The sequence below is a fragment of the Bufo bufo genome, chromosome 2 (assembly GCF_905171765.1).
Source record: "Bufo bufo chromosome 2, aBufBuf1.1, whole genome shotgun sequence".
Classification (NCBI taxonomy): Eukaryota; Metazoa; Chordata; class Amphibia; order Anura; family Bufonidae; genus Bufo; species Bufo bufo.
The window spans coordinates 99,116,451-99,132,042 of NC_053390.1; the positions used below are offsets into that span (position 1 = coordinate 99,116,451).

General features: G+C 45.4%; 1 protein-coding gene across 3 annotated transcripts in view; it reads left to right on the forward strand.

The window, feature by feature from the left end:
• Window positions 1-15,592, forward strand: part of ERBIN (erbb2 interacting protein) — a 233,941-nt gene that overhangs the window by 59,980 nt on the left and 158,369 nt on the right. For all 3 annotated transcript variants that reach the window (XM_040421353.1, XM_040421354.1, XM_040421355.1), the window contains exon 3: window positions 14,390-14,443. The gene's annotated coding sequence lies outside the window, so the exon portion shown is untranslated. The remainder of the gene's footprint in view (window positions 1-14,389; window positions 14,444-15,592) is intronic.

Genomic DNA, 15,592 nt, shown 5'->3' on the forward strand with positions numbered 1-15,592 from the left:
CGTCATGTGTACAGGCCTTTAGGGTACCGGCACACAGTGCTGATTTCTGTGAAGAAGATCCGCAAGAAATCTGCCCCAAGCCCGCCCAAAAAATGCACAAAAATCCGGACTATTTACCACGGTTAGGCTACGTGCACATGAACGTTCTTTGTTTATTTCAGTGTCCGTTACGTTTTTTTTGCGGATAGGATGCGGACCCTTTTATTTCAATGGGTCCGCAAAAAATGCAGACGGCACACTGTGTGCTTTCCACATCAGTATGTCCGTTCCGTAGCCCCGCAAAAAAAAAAATAGAACATGTCCTATTCTTGTCCGTTTTAGGCATTGTTACAATGGATCCGCAAAAAAAAGGATGGCATATGGATGTCATCAGGTTTTTTTGCGGATCCGCAATTTGCAGACCGCAAAACACATACGGTCGTGTGCATGTAGCCTTATGGTGTGGATTTTCTTCCACAATCCTGTTAAAGTCTATGGGGAAAACCACACTACAGAAGGTGCGGAAGCACACACAATTGTCAGATCTCATTCACTTTGCTGGTCCTGAATTGTGCTGTAGTTTTAATGCACAAAATCCTTGTGGAAAAACTGCACGTAAACCGCAGCATGTGCAGTTATCCTAAGGTGGGAATTGCAGGTTTTGATGCAGTATTTTGAGCCAAACACATACTGTAAGTGGATGCAATAGAAAGGAGAAGCATCAGTCTTTATACTTTTTTTATCGGCGTCGCCCTTGGCTTTGGCTCAAAATCTGCATGTGTGATTCCAGCCGTATACACATCCAATGAAAGCATCAGATTCCATATAAGTAGCTCTTTTTTGTCATTGACGGTGCCTTAAGCTTATTATAGGGGTTTTCTGAGATTTTTCAGCTGATGACCCATCCTCAGGATCGGCAGTATCTGGTCTGTGGGGGTTCCCGCCTAGGCCATGTGACGTCACGTTCAACGGTCACATGGCCTAAGCGCAGCTCAACCCCATTAAAATGAATGAGGCTGAGCTGTGACACCAAGCACAGCCGATATACAATGTGCTCGGTGCTTGGTGAGCAGAGAGGAGGCCATGGCGCTAATGCGAGCACCGGTGCCTTCTCAAACAGCTGATCGGCGGGGGTCTTCGATCTTTGATCCCCACTGATCAGTTAGTGATTACCTATCCTGAGGATAGGTCATCAGTAAAAAGCAAGTCTTGGAAAACCCCTTTAAGTGTATTTTGGTGTTCAATCTGCCTTTTCCAAAATATATTCCCCTTTCCTTAAGTAGATTTTGACTGAGTAGTGCTTGGCAATGTCTAATGGCATTTTTGGGCTTGCTTGTTGCCAGGTCGCCGTTTTTCTATTATGTTAGTCCTTTTTCCTTTGAATCGTGTGCTTTCCTCTTCATAGTGATAATGACTCCAAGTCTTTAAATTCTCTGTTGCTGAGACTACCGATGCACAGGAGATAAGTCAGTGAAAGAGCCCATTTTCTTCATTTCAGCCGACCATTGTTAGAGATGGCAGATTATTATCTCCTAAAAATGATCCATACCGTTTGAAGATTTCACCAGTGGTCAGCAAAAAGCATAAGTCTATGGCACGACTGGCCAAATTCCACTAATCATTTGCCATTTGGTGAAAACCCAGCGTGTACCCCCCCCCCCCCCCCACCTATACACTGGCTCCTTGATTGGCCAGTTCAGTTTACTTGGTTTGTTGGTCAGATTCTTTGTACAAACGGACCACAGATCAGATGCTTTCTGGCTGATACTCTCTTGTGTGTATGGCCGCCTTTAAAAGGATTTTCTGGGAGTTCAATATTGATGTCCTATCCTCAGCATAGGTCATCAGTATCAGATTGGTGGGGGTCTGATTCCCAGCACCTCCGCCGATCAGCTGTATGAAGAGGCCATGGTGCACTGCAGCCTCTTCTTAGGCCAGTGACGTCATGTTAATCAGTCATATGGCCTGTGTGCAGCTCCCAGCTGATCGGTGGGGATGTTGGGTGTCAGACTCCCCTCAATCAGAAATCGATGACCTATCCTGAGGATAGGCTATCAATACTGAACTCCTGGAAAATCCCTTTAAAGTGTTTTGTATTGATATATATAACATGTCTGTCACACATGTCATAAGATTTACGGTGGTAAGGGTAGATGGGATCATCACTGGTGTGGAGGACCATGGGTACCATGTACCTGTTTTTAGCAGTGAGCACCTGTATGTACCCATAGCAGCATAGGATGAAAGCATGGAAAGTGTCCCCTTTGTCAAGGCTGAAGAGGTTCCTGACTTCCATTACCAATGTAATGTCCTGTAATTTAAAGAGGACCTTTCATGGGTCCATATATTATGAAATAAGTTGCAGGTTATGTAGGGCATAGTCCATGGATGTAAAATCACTTACTATTTTTATTTATTTTCTGAGCGCCGCTCCGTTCGCCCGCTGTGCCCCTGTTCACTTCTCCCGCCTGGTATGCTAATGAATAGCATCGGTACAGGGAGGAGGAGACTGCCCTGTTTCTCAATGGGCGCCTCCTTCTCCCTGGCTGTAGCGCGGTCCAATCACAGCGGAGAGCGTCACAGCCAGGGAGAAAAAAACCTCACCTTCTCCCTAGCTGTGACGCTCTGCGCGACTGGACAGCTCACAGCCAGGGAGAAGGAGGCGCCCATTGAGAAACAGGGCAGTCTCCTCTTCCCTGTACAGATGCTATACATTAACATACCAGGCGGGAGAAGTGAACGGGGGCACAGCGGGCAAACTGAGCGGCGCCCAGACAAATGGTAAGCAATCTTACATCCATGGACTATGCCCTACATAACCTGCTACTTATTTCATAGTGTCTGGACCCATGAAAGGTCAACCTTCAGAACTGTGTTTGAGTGAATTTGGTATTGGTTATCTCATATCTTTCTATACTCTTATCCATATTGAAGTCGTCTTGACATATATTAAATGAACACTGAACATAGAAAAGTCACAACCAAAACCCTGACAAAACCCCTACTCCTACTTTTAATCTCCTCACTTCTGTTCTTGTTATTTTGTGTCATATTGCAGTTTGCAACTAAAAATATATTAAGAAATGATCTCTGTCCTGTGCCCCCTGCTCCTCCTCAGTGTTCCCCTGTCTGGCTGTAAGATAATTGGCTGCAGCAGGAGCCTCCCCCCATCCTGTTTGCAGTGGAACTCAAAGATGATTAAAGAAGCGCTTCAGGTTTTTTCATTTTTATTTTACATATCTTGCTAACTCACCACCAATATTCTAGCAGTGTAATTTGTGACACCCCAGCTCAGTTGTTCCCATACATTTTGAACCTTTTCATTATGGGAACCTGGTCATGTGACCTCAAGTCTGACCAGCAGCCCAGAGCTGCTTCTCATGTGTAAACAGGAACTCAGTCTCTCCCATGTGGCTAACTTCCTGTGAACTACATGATGACCTCATCGCCAATCAATTCCCTCCTAGCAGCTCTCAGGCCCCTCAGATTCGTACCCTCCATGTTCCTGTGTATATCTCTGTATTCTGTTTTAAGATGAGGAGTGGAGATATATAGTAGGTTAGTGTATACAGCGATTAACTGCAGTTATATACACCTCCTGACTCACACTGCCTATCTGTACTATCTGTGTGTGCTGACTCTCCAGTGTAGTTCTCTGAGATGGAGCTTTGCACTGGTCTCCCTGCCTCCTGCATTGTAAGAGCTACCAGGGGAGAGACAGATGAGAGGCCAGACAGGCTAAAGTTGCATCACATAAGAAAACATTGAGACCCTGCAATATGAGGGGATAGCTGATATGTCACTAATCTGTCATGGCTGCCCTTACACAGAGCAGTGCAGTGTGATGAGACTCCATCGCCTCTGTCTCTGCAATTTCAGGCATGATTGAAAATGTAGGATTCAATAGGAAAACCATATCTTAGGGGAAGAAGGAATCAAGATAACCCACAAATAGCAAGTTAAATAGAACAGGTATACACAAGAGCTCCTATCGTATTCTTTAATAATGGCTTAACCTGCACTATATAGGCAAATAAAAAAAATAATAATAATCTTTGAGTGCCTCTTTAAAAGGGTTTTCCCACCACAGACAATAGGGGCATATCGCTAGGATATGCCCCCATTGTCTGATAGGTGCGGGTCCCACCTCTGGGACCCACACCTACAATGAGAACAGAGCAGGGAAATGAACGAAGGGCGCACTGTGCATGCGCAGCCACCCTCCATTCATTTCTTTGGGGTCATCGAAAATAGCCGAGCGCTGGGCTATTTCCCTCTGCCACATAGAAATATATGGGAGCAGGGGCTGCGCGTGTGCGGTGCGCTCCCATTTACTTCTATGGGAGCAGCGCTTGGTGGTGGACGGACCTCGGGAAATCCGGGGTCCTCCAGCCACAGCACTCCCTGCTCCGCTCTCGTTGTAGGTGCGGGTCCTAAAGAGGTGGGACCCGCACTTATCAGACAATGGGGGCATATCTAAGCAATATGCCCACATTGTCTGTGATGGAAATACCCCTTTAAGCCCTGCCCCATTTTAATCCCCATCCTCAGCTGTATAGAGGCAAAAATGGCCCCATACACTGCAGTTAGTCCGTCTCCAAGTTTATGTTGTTCATGTAAGTTCAGTGATGATCGTTAAATTGGCCCTTTAATTTGCTTATTCTTTATTTTCTTGGAATGAAAAACAGCATTTGCTCCGTCGGGTGCACCTGCTCCTGCAAAGTGACCTCATATTTCTTGGCTACAATCCAGCTATGAATTCATCCCACCTAATGAGTCCCATCGGAGGCCTCACATCCACTTGAATATTTGAGTTGACACCAGACATGGGCAATGATGACCTCTCTCCAAACAGGTCTGGATATAGAAAAATAACCATCCATCCTCCTGCGGGAATTTTTGAGTACTGGTTTGGTTTAGCTGCAGTTCTGGTAACTATTTGCTATCCCCGCCTAAGTAGAATTTATAGCTATTGACTGTACATGTTTGACATATGTCATAAGACTTTTCTCACATGGTGGAAAAAGTGAATTGCACTGGACCTTTGAACTCATTAGAACTTCTTTGGATGCTGCATGTTGCTTACAGATTTGGCCTTGGCAATTTGAATATGTCCCCAGTTCCCTAAATATAAGGCTACTTTCAAACTAGCGTTAATATTTTCCGGTATTGAGATCCGCTTTCATTTTGTTCCCATTCATTGTCAATGGGGACAAAACGTAACTGAACAGAACAGAATGCTCCAAAATGCATTCCGTTCCGTTCTCATACTGGAGAGCAAACCGCAACATGACCCACAATGCAAGTCATTAGGGACAGATCAGTTTTCTCTGACACAATAGAAAACGGATCCGGCCCCCATTGACTTTCAATGGCGTTCATGACAGATCTGTCTTGGGTATGTTAAAGATAATACAACCAGATCTGTTCATAACGGATGCAGATGGTTGTATTATCAGTAATGGAAGTGTTTTTGCTGAGCCTTGCCGGATCCAGCAAAAACGCTAGTGTGAAAGTAGTCTTAGGTTGAATAGTAGCTGCCGTTCCAGTGCCGATCCCCTCTGATCCCATCATAGGTTTTCCAATGTGTCCCAGACTTGTCATCTGAAGATCCTCCATGTACCCCTCTCTTCCTCCTTCCCCCTCCTATTTCTGATAAACTGGGATTGTATGACCTTGAATGTTTCTACACTAGGATATTATCCTTTTGGGTTTAATGAGTAATTCCTTGCGCACTCACATCTGTAATTATACATTTTTATGCTCTCTTTTATACTGACTTTTTATATACCTTATTGGTAATGATCTGCTAGTAGGTGTAGGCTGCCTAAGGTGGATTTACACTACCTGATATTCGGGCAGATTATCAGGAATGAATGTGACAATCTGCCCATCTGAATGTGCCGCCGAATAAGCGAAATGCGCATTCATCGGGTGATCCCGTCGTTCGTTCAGGCACACTAATTATTGTTTCTGGGTCTAAACAGTGATCTGCTGCTCAGAAACAATGCGGCTGTATAGGCATGAGCGATCACAATAGCGATCCCTTGTCCTCGTACTGGAGTTGATTGTTGAATGTAAATGCAGCGGTCTCCTTCACTGAACGAGTAGCCAACTGTCTGGAAGGGACACTTCCTTCCTGACAATTGGCTGTTACATTGGGATGTGTAAACCCGCCTTCATGTCTTACCACAGTCCTCTAGTCCTCCATCAAGCATAGTAGTCAATGGTTTTTGTCCTTGTAGTGTTCTCAAGTAGTATTTCCAACTGAAAAAAGTATTTGGGGGGTAATATCTCCCCTTGGGTGGAGAAGAGCGCCTTAATTGGCATGAGGAGACTTATAGGCCATACATGCTTCACAGGAATTCTGGGAAGAAAGGGATGCAGCTATCCTACACCTCAATGTTCGACCCTTTAAATAGGCCTTAAGACATGACTCATATATTAAATAAGTCAGCACCTCATCTGCAGACAACTGTTTTGGGGTGATTGCTCCTCATCAGTGCAGAGCAGAGAGTACTGTCTTAACTGGGTGAGAGGCCTAAGTCAGGATTTAAGGGCTACTATCTCTCCTTGGGGAGAGAGCCCCTTAATTGGCGTGAGGAGACTTCCCAGAATTCCAGAGGAGCATGTATGGCCTATAAGTCTCCTTGCACCAATTAAGGCACTCTTTCATCAAGGAGAGATAGTACCCCCCAAATCCTGACTTAGGCCTCTCACCCAGTTAGGCCAGTACTCTCTGCTCTGCACTGATGAGGGGCAATTACCCCGAAACAGCTGTCTGCAGATGAGTTACTGACTTATTTAATATCTGTCATGTCTCAAGGTCTATTTAAAGGTTTGAAAATTGACTTATAATATAGCTGCCTTACATCTGGTGGCATCAGAGGGAGAGTTTGCTAGGCGCTCATTTGCATCCCTTTCAACCCAAAAACCCCCACTTAAATAACTTTTATTGTCCTCTTCTGTATGGTCTTGTGCACGGCAGTATTTTTTATCTGTGTGCCATCCACACTTTTTTGTGGAAAGCACATTGACCCATTTGTTTCTGTGGAGTCATGAACACACAAATTATTGAACTTGTCCTATTTTCATCCAAACTCCCTCTCTATCGATAGGAGTGAAAAATATGTGGAAGGTATCTGTATATCGTGAATCCCTTGTTTTTGGACTGAAACCTGGACACGCCTGTTAAGCTGTAAAATGAAAAGAAAAAATATATATATAATAATAATATTCCACTCGCTGTCCGTTTCTGGAAAAACTGTTACAGCCCATGTAGCAGCCATAAAACTTCTTATAAGGGTCATCATCCAGCCTCCCCAAACTCCTACATGGCAAATCTTTATATTAAGCTAAAGACCCTTTCAACCTCTTCGGTCAAGCTCAATAAGCATGTTCCTGATGTGGCTCCATGCAGGAGCTGTAAATTGGGACATGACCAGATCCAATATGTATATCAGATAAATATATATAGATGTCGTCAAACCCGCAGACGTTTAATGCATAAGAAAGCCCCCCGATGGCAGATTGTGAGGGAGATGAGGATTGGACAGTTGGATTTCATCTGCTCAATCTGTTTGTTCTGTTCATTCAGGACACAGCCAAGAGTGCCTATGTATGGAGGGGTTGGGAGAGACAGCTGTCCGCAAAACAAGTGTTCAGTCAATAGCTTCTAAGGTACCCAGGCTCAGGGCTCAGACTGGCCCACAGTGAAGTGGGTGAATTCCCTGGTGGGCACCTAGTCTCCCACGCACATGGCATAGTACACTGACACTACATATAGCTAGGCAGCATACAGCATCTCAACCAGCCGGTGCATCAATATGAAAAACTGTATAGCATATTTATCAAATACCCAGTTTATCATTATAGACACATTGGATGGCTGAGATGACTTCTAGACACAGAGGCAGGTCAGCCAGTATCTTCTTACCCCAGGAACCCACCTTCTAGATGTCACTGCAGGCCCCCCTTTCATCTATCTTCTTGCTGCTGTGTGAGCATGTGTTACATGGGTAAGAGAGCCGTGATCCATGGAAAGAGCTAGTCAGCAGGGTGCTGACAGCTTCTCCGGGACAGAACAGTCTGAAGCTCAGGCTGGATAGCGGTAACTGCAGTTTTAGGCTACTTTCACACATACAGCACAGCAGTCGGCAGGCTGTTCTGGCAGAGAACAACCTGCTGCAGTTCTCTGGATCCCGCATAGCTGGATAGTGCCATGTGCCCGCTGGACCCCATTGACACTTCCTGGCATAAATGCTGGGATTTGGCTAGAGAAATAATGTTGCTTGCAGCAATTTTTGACCAGCTGAATCCTGGCATTTATGTCTGGGAACGGCCGGATCCCCATCAGTTCCCATTATAGTCAATAAGGTCCAGCGGGCAACAGCACTTTCAGAAAACTCTGGCAGGCTGTCCTCTGCTGGACCAGCCTGCAAGATTGCTGTGCTGCATGTGGGAACTAGCCTGAAGGATTTGCGAATGGGAGTCAGATAATGTTTGTATTTAGCTGTACAGTGGGCCCCCAGAATTAATTTTGCCTTAGGAACCCCAGCCCGAAACTGCAGATACCTATCATCCTGGGTTACTAGACAATTTTGCGTTCAGGAATGATGCTGGATGACGTACCCAATGGGAGTTGTAATGGCTATAGAACTCAAGAACTTACATTCTTTTCACACCTTATTTAGTCTATACTTTGTTGTATACATTTATCTACAAGAGAAGTATATACGTTTATAGTTCCTTTTGGTTTCAGTGGGGTCAAGGTTTGCCAAAAGTGTTCAACAATAAACTATAAAACACTGGACATTCCCAATGTAAGTCAATGGACCTAACAATCATCCTGGTGAAGAAAAGACTGGATCGGTTAAACATGTATTTTAAAAGGATCTGTCAAAATAAGTACAGTATATACTGGACTATACAAATGTTTGCATCCCTCTTGTTGCAAATGCAGTAACCTGAAAGAGAGGAGTGGTGGTTGTGGCCCTGAGGGTGGTGGTAGTGGGGGGAGACACATTTTCTCCCCTCGTGGCATACCACTGCCTAGTGTTAGTTGGGGTGCCCTTGATGGTGGTCCGTTTGGCAGGGTGCAAGGCAGGAGTACAGATTCAGAGGGCTGGCTGATTTATGATGAAGTGAATAACCAGGCCACAGGTTGCAACAAATAAAGTCTTTGTTTATTGGCTTTAAGATGGGAGTAGTAGTACATATGACAGTAAAAGGCTGAAAGTGTGGTAGGTGCTGAAGCTTATACAGCCTCTTAGGTTTTGGACTTTCTGATCTCATTTTCTCAGGGGGACTTTGGTAAGGAAGTCCCAGAGAAGAAGGTTTTCAGAGTTTGGACCTGGGTTGCAGGAGCTTTCACACACACACACACACACACACACACACACACACACACACACACACACACACGTCTCCTCCCTTGCTCTGCTCAGACTAGACTTCCCCACTAACCAGGTGGCAGACCCTATACATTGCTATTAAGTACATAAGGCACAATAAATCACAATATTTAATTAAATAAAATTGCATTAACTTTTAGCAGCAGTTCCTCTGGGGTACTTCTGCAACTGGCGGCCTCCCCCCAGGGCCCTCCTATAACGCGTCCCAGGTGTAGGAATGCCGAGTGGTATAGTGCGGCCTAAAATGTCTCTTTATGTGTGTCACGGTGCTCCGATTGGAAAGAACTTGAGTCCACACCTTGAGATTAAGTTCAATGGCAGCTTTACTTGAATAAACGTTTCTCCAAAACAGTTTCAGGCTTTGTCTTGGTTCCAGCAGGCTTTAGCATGAACTGGCAGGTAAACTCCACTCTGTTTCTCTCTGACTCTGCTGTACTGACAGGCTGGCTGTATAACTCAGCTTCTTCTGTACGCTGCACTTCACTTTGTAGTCTGACTGTAGGTTATGCCAGGGAATTTTCCTCCTGGCTCCTGAGGCTTTAAGCATTGGCCTCCATGGCCAGCAGAGCTTAAGGTGCTCTGGCTGGCGTGGGAACGTCCAGCACACCCTTCCCCTAGCAGGGGTAAGCTAGAACTAACTGGAACTGGTCCCCACCCTTCCTGCAGGAAGTCGGACTAGCCCACTTCTCTCCAGAGGGGGGTTAGAATGGAATGGCGAGTTCCATTCTATCTAACTTTAGCTCTGCCGTGTTTGCTGCTACCTGCTGGTGAACCAGGTATATTACATGTTATAAAAAGTTGCAGACATTAGAAATGCACAGCGTGGAGGACCTGGAATAAATACATAAGATGACATTATGTTAGACCATTAAGGACAGTAGCAGGGTGTAGGAGTGGCAACACCACTCGGGGGTGTTACACTTCACATATGATTACAGGACCCAACGTTATGTGCACATGCCCGCAGATGTACTATAACATTGACCTGCCTCCATCTTGTACAGAGCATTCGTTACGATGGCTGTGATGCAGGATTTCATTATAATTACTAATAGAATCCAGTCTTGGTGGCATGTCCTCTCTGTTGCACACAAGTTGGATCGCTAATAGAAACTACTGTAATAGCGCTCCCTTGATGATACCTTAATTGAATATTTGTTTGGAATAAATGTAATGAATTAGTCTGCAGTTGAATATGTTTAAAGATAATTTCCTCTGGAATAGTATTTATACTGAAATGCAATAAGCGGCTCTGCATAAATGATAGGCGATTAGTAAGAGGGCCTTAAAGGGATCGTCTCATCATGGACAATTGGGGCATATTGCTAGGATATGCCCCCATTGTCTTATAGGTACAGGTCCCCCGCAAGGTGGTGGCTGGAGGACTCCAGTCTGGTCACCACCATGCCGGCTCCCCATAGAAGTGAATAGGTGCTCTGCTATTTTCGCCGGCCCCATAGAAAACGAATGTAGGGTGGCTGTGCATGCGCAGTGCGCCCTCCTTCCCTTACGGGGCTCCGTTCATGATATAGGTGCGGGTCCCAGTGGTACCGATGCTCAGTATTAGCATACTGAGCACGAAAAATACAGGGGGGCACAGTGGGGCGTACGAGTGGTATTTAAAAAAATCTGGCAGGGTGGCAGCATACCCCACAAGGAAAGGTATTTATCTCAATTAATGTAAAACCACGAAAGGTCCTCTAAGTCAATGATGACAGATCCGTTTTCTCGGAAAAAAAGAAAACGGATCCGTCCCCCATTGACTTACAATGGTTTTAGAGACTGATCTATCGTTGCTATTTTAAAGATAATACAACCGGATCCATTCATAACGGATGCAGCCGGTTGTATTAACATGATGGAAGCGTTGCCAGATCCAGCAAAAACGCAGATGTGAACGTAGCCTTAGATGACAGTAGTACGGTATGGCTGTTTCATCTAATAGCAGTTGTCTGCTTGGCTCATGGTTTTTATCCTTGTGCCAAACTGTTGGTGGATATTGGACTGCCATAAACAGGGATTCCCTCAGGAATATGGTCATATAGTGATCCCAATTCTCTTCATTCAGTATTCCTAGCAGGCAGACCTCCGGAGTGCAGGGTCCCCGAACCGGCAATAAAAAGGAAAGAAGGTACAGAAGTGCATGGCTGCAGGCGGGAAGACCACACCTAGCGATACTCAAGGACAAAGCTGCTAGGAAATTATTCTTTATTAAACAGACTGCTTTTGAACAGGGAAATCAATCGGCTAAGATACTGGCTCAGCTGATTCGACACGATTCGCCATCTACGGTGATCCTCGCAGTTAAGAATCACATGGGACAAGAATTTAATACTCAAGAAACCATAATCGGCACCTTTACATACTTAGTCTTACGCATGCGTGAGACTAACGCGATCCCAGGCCGCACTGCAGGATGTAAATCACACAGTTAGAGGGCGTGCTTATCTTGACTTGAAGCAAGGAGGCCGCTGCCCCTTTGACTTCAGACTGACCGGCGAGATAGCGCTGATAGCGATTAAAACATCGTTTTTGTCATGTATGGAGCATCAGATTACCGGATCAAACACATCATTAATAACAGACTGGGGGCTACTATAAGGTAATGCTGGCGGTTTTATATGCGATTTTGAGGTGACAGGTTCCCTTTAATATTTGTCCATTAATCGAGCACATTCGGAACAAATTTAAAAACTGGAAATCGCTACCCATCTCGGTGGCAGGACGCATTTAGTCAAAATGATCATACTCCCAAAGGTTCTTTATGCCGTTGAGCACTCAGAAACACCCATACCCAAAGCAATGTTCAAAGAGTTAGACTCCATGAATAGGGTCTTTATTTGGGGCAGATCCAGAGCCAAACTTAGCCTCGATACACTGAAACGCCCAAAGTTAGATGGAGGTATGACCCTACCGGATTATTTTATATATTACATAGCTGGCCAAATACGGTCCATTAAAGGGGTTGTCCGGGTTCAGAGCTTAACCCGGACATCCCTCCATTTTCACCCAGGCAGCCCCCCCTGACTTGAGCATCGGAGCAGTTCATGCTCCGATGCTCTCCTTTGCCCTGCGCTAAATCGCGCAGGGCAAAGGCATTTTTAGGAGTTCCGGTGACATACCGGGGCTCTCTATGGGGCTGCCAGGAAGCCTGGTGACGTCACCGGCACTGATGGGCGGGCTTTAGCGCTGCCCTACCCATTAAAACGGCTAGGGCAGTGCTAAAGCCCGCCCATCAGAGCCGGTGTCGTCACCGAACACACTGCCGGGCAGAAGCTTCCACCCTGCAGTGTGTTATGATTAACAAAAGAGCCCATGCCCTGCGCGATGTAGCGCAGGGCAAGGGAGCGCATCGGAGCATGAGATGCTCCGATGCTAGCCTCAGGGGGGCTGCCTGGGTGAAAATAAGGGTATGGTCTGGGTTCAGCTCTTAACCCGGACAACTCCTTTAACACCTGGTTCACAACAGAAAACATACCTACTTCAGAGTACTTCTTAAAAACCTACCTAAACTGCAATACTCTATGGTCGGTATGGGAGGGGTCATCTAAGTTCCAAAGGTCAATGCTACCTCTGCTATAGTTTTTTTTACTTCCCGTTTTCTTCTTAATTGAATTTAACTGAGGGAAAATTTTTGCCAAAAGGGCGTGCTTCACACCGATCTTTTTCCGAACCCTCTTCCTATACTGTGTCATCTGGCCAAACCAGTAAACTTCCATCAAACGGGTAATTTTCCACGGCAGCCAGGCTATGTTAACACGAGGGATAATGATCTTATCTGTATTTCTGTAGCAAACATTCAAGGCTGTCCTTTTGGATTTCTGCCGCAGATGTGCACTTTCTACTGCCACCGATCTGCATCAGGATTTGCCCCGTTGTCATCGAGTCTAGAGTTTTCCGGTGTGGAATCCGCATCACATAAGGGAAATATGTAATATTTGCCATGGATTAAATTCATGCAGAACATTTCCAATACATGTTACTGAAGTGGTGGAAACGCATTCATTCGCTCTGAAGACAGATTGCCATTGGATTTGGCACAGAATCCACACCGAAATCGGGGTCAAAATGTGAACATAGCCGTAACAAACAAATATAAATATAAGTGTCTCAATGGCGCTGTCTTTTTGAATTCATACTTGGATTCCTCATACATTGGTCGTTCTAGAGCAGGGATCAGCAACCTCCGGCCCTCCAGCTGTTCGGAAACTACAACTCCCAGAATCCTTCTTTCACTTCCATGGGAGTTACAAGAACAGCCAAGAAAGTTTGCATGCTGGGAGTCGTAGTTTCACAGCAGCTGGAGTGCCGAAGGTTGATGATCCCTGTTCTAGAGCATCATTTCTTAGAACTCTGCTTTGTGCGGTTCCTTTATTGTCCTTCCTGTAACTGTGTCAATAGACCGACAACTGGGCGTCACCATTCCCCTTGTCAATAGTGTCCCTTCACAGTCTGACAGATCAGCTCTGATTGCACTGACGGTGTCGCAACCTCTAGGGACACACTCTGCTGATAAGAGGAATGGTAACGCCTTATTGCTAGTTTATTCTTTACAGGAGGCAGAGGAACAACTGAATGAAGAATTCATAAAAAAAAAATTATAATCCAGAATTGATATTTCTTTGAGGAATTTATTGCAATGAACATGACAGATCCTTTATACATCTAGAGCTTATTGTTCTTTGCACAAATGGTTAAAAGCAGGTTATCGCTGAGGTTTCTTGCACCCTGCCAAGACGTCCGCTCTGCTGTGAACGCTAATCTTGCATTATAAAACAAGGGCTTGGTTTAGGAGACGTGTTTTAGGCGTTTGCTGCATATCTTACGTTTTCCTTTCCCCCTTCCTAGTATCTGAAGACCAGACAGAACTTCGCTCTTAACTCTTAGACGAAAGTTGAAAGGCTCCTCAGATCAGTGTTTGCCTCCTTCCGTAGCATTGTGAAGCTGATGGCAGATGCTCACAGTAACGTCACAACTGTCTTTTCTTGTCTCTGCAGAATGTTGGCTTTGCAAGCTCAGGGAGGAAACAGCAGGGAGCAAAAAACAGAGAGGTAAGTGCACCGTTAACTGATTCAGCTTGGACCTGTTGGCATTTTTTTTCCATTTTGCACCATTATCTGAGATGTGGTTTTTTTTTTGTTTGTTTTCTACTAAAAGTGACTTCCATAACATGGAAGCTTGAGCTGTTCAATATGTTAGCTCATGGAGGAGAGCCAAACCCTGCAGCCACAGGCTCTCCCTACTGAACTGCAAAATCTCTAGCGCTATCTGTCAAGATAATGTAACGTCTCCTCCACCGACTTATTTTACTGACACACGTGTTTTGCTAGTTAATATATAGCTTTATCCCACATTTATTGTTATTAGGATATTTATTTTATGCGCTACTATATTCCGCAGCGCTTTACAGACATTAGCATCCAACTGTCCCCAATGGGGCTCACAATCTAAGGTCCCCATCAGTATGTCTTTAGAGTGTGGGAGGAAACCGGAGAACCTGGAGGAAACCCACGCAAACACGGGGAGAACATATAAACTCCATGCAGATGTTGCCCTTGGTTGGATTCGAACCCAGGACCCCAGTGCTGCTAGGCACCAGTGCTAACCACTGAGCCACCGTGCTGCATTGCTTTAGTTTCCCAAAATAATCAAAATATCAGAATGCCTGTTGTCACAGCAGGTGATGTTCACTAGTAGGAACGAGGGGCGGATTGGCTATAGACTCTACAGGGAAATTTCCTGGTGGGCCGATGCCCAGGGGCCACCAAAGGCCGCCTGATAGCCGCAGGCCAGGTACATAATGATCTTAAGCTCAGCGGCCGCAGTTGCCCTTCTGAACTAAACCGTATTACCATCCTCAGGACGGTGATACATTTTAAATACTGTGGAGAGGGCGGCGGTATTTTGTGCTGCAGTATGGTATGCAGGCCCTGTCTAATTCTGTTGTCCCCGCCTACTTGTGTTGCCTTGTCTTCTATCAGTTTAGTCCCTCCTAACAACATGGGGCCAATTTTAGTTTTTTCTTTCCCAGGGCCACATTAAGTTCCCAATATGCCCCTGGTAGGGACTGCTGGGAATTCAGATTTGCTGCACTTGCCCAGCTGAACCATCAGCAGAATACAGACTGCTGTTTAAGGCAATCTGTATTCCTTCTGTGGAGCAGTAGACACAAGATCTAGCCAAATTGACCGCGTCTGCCG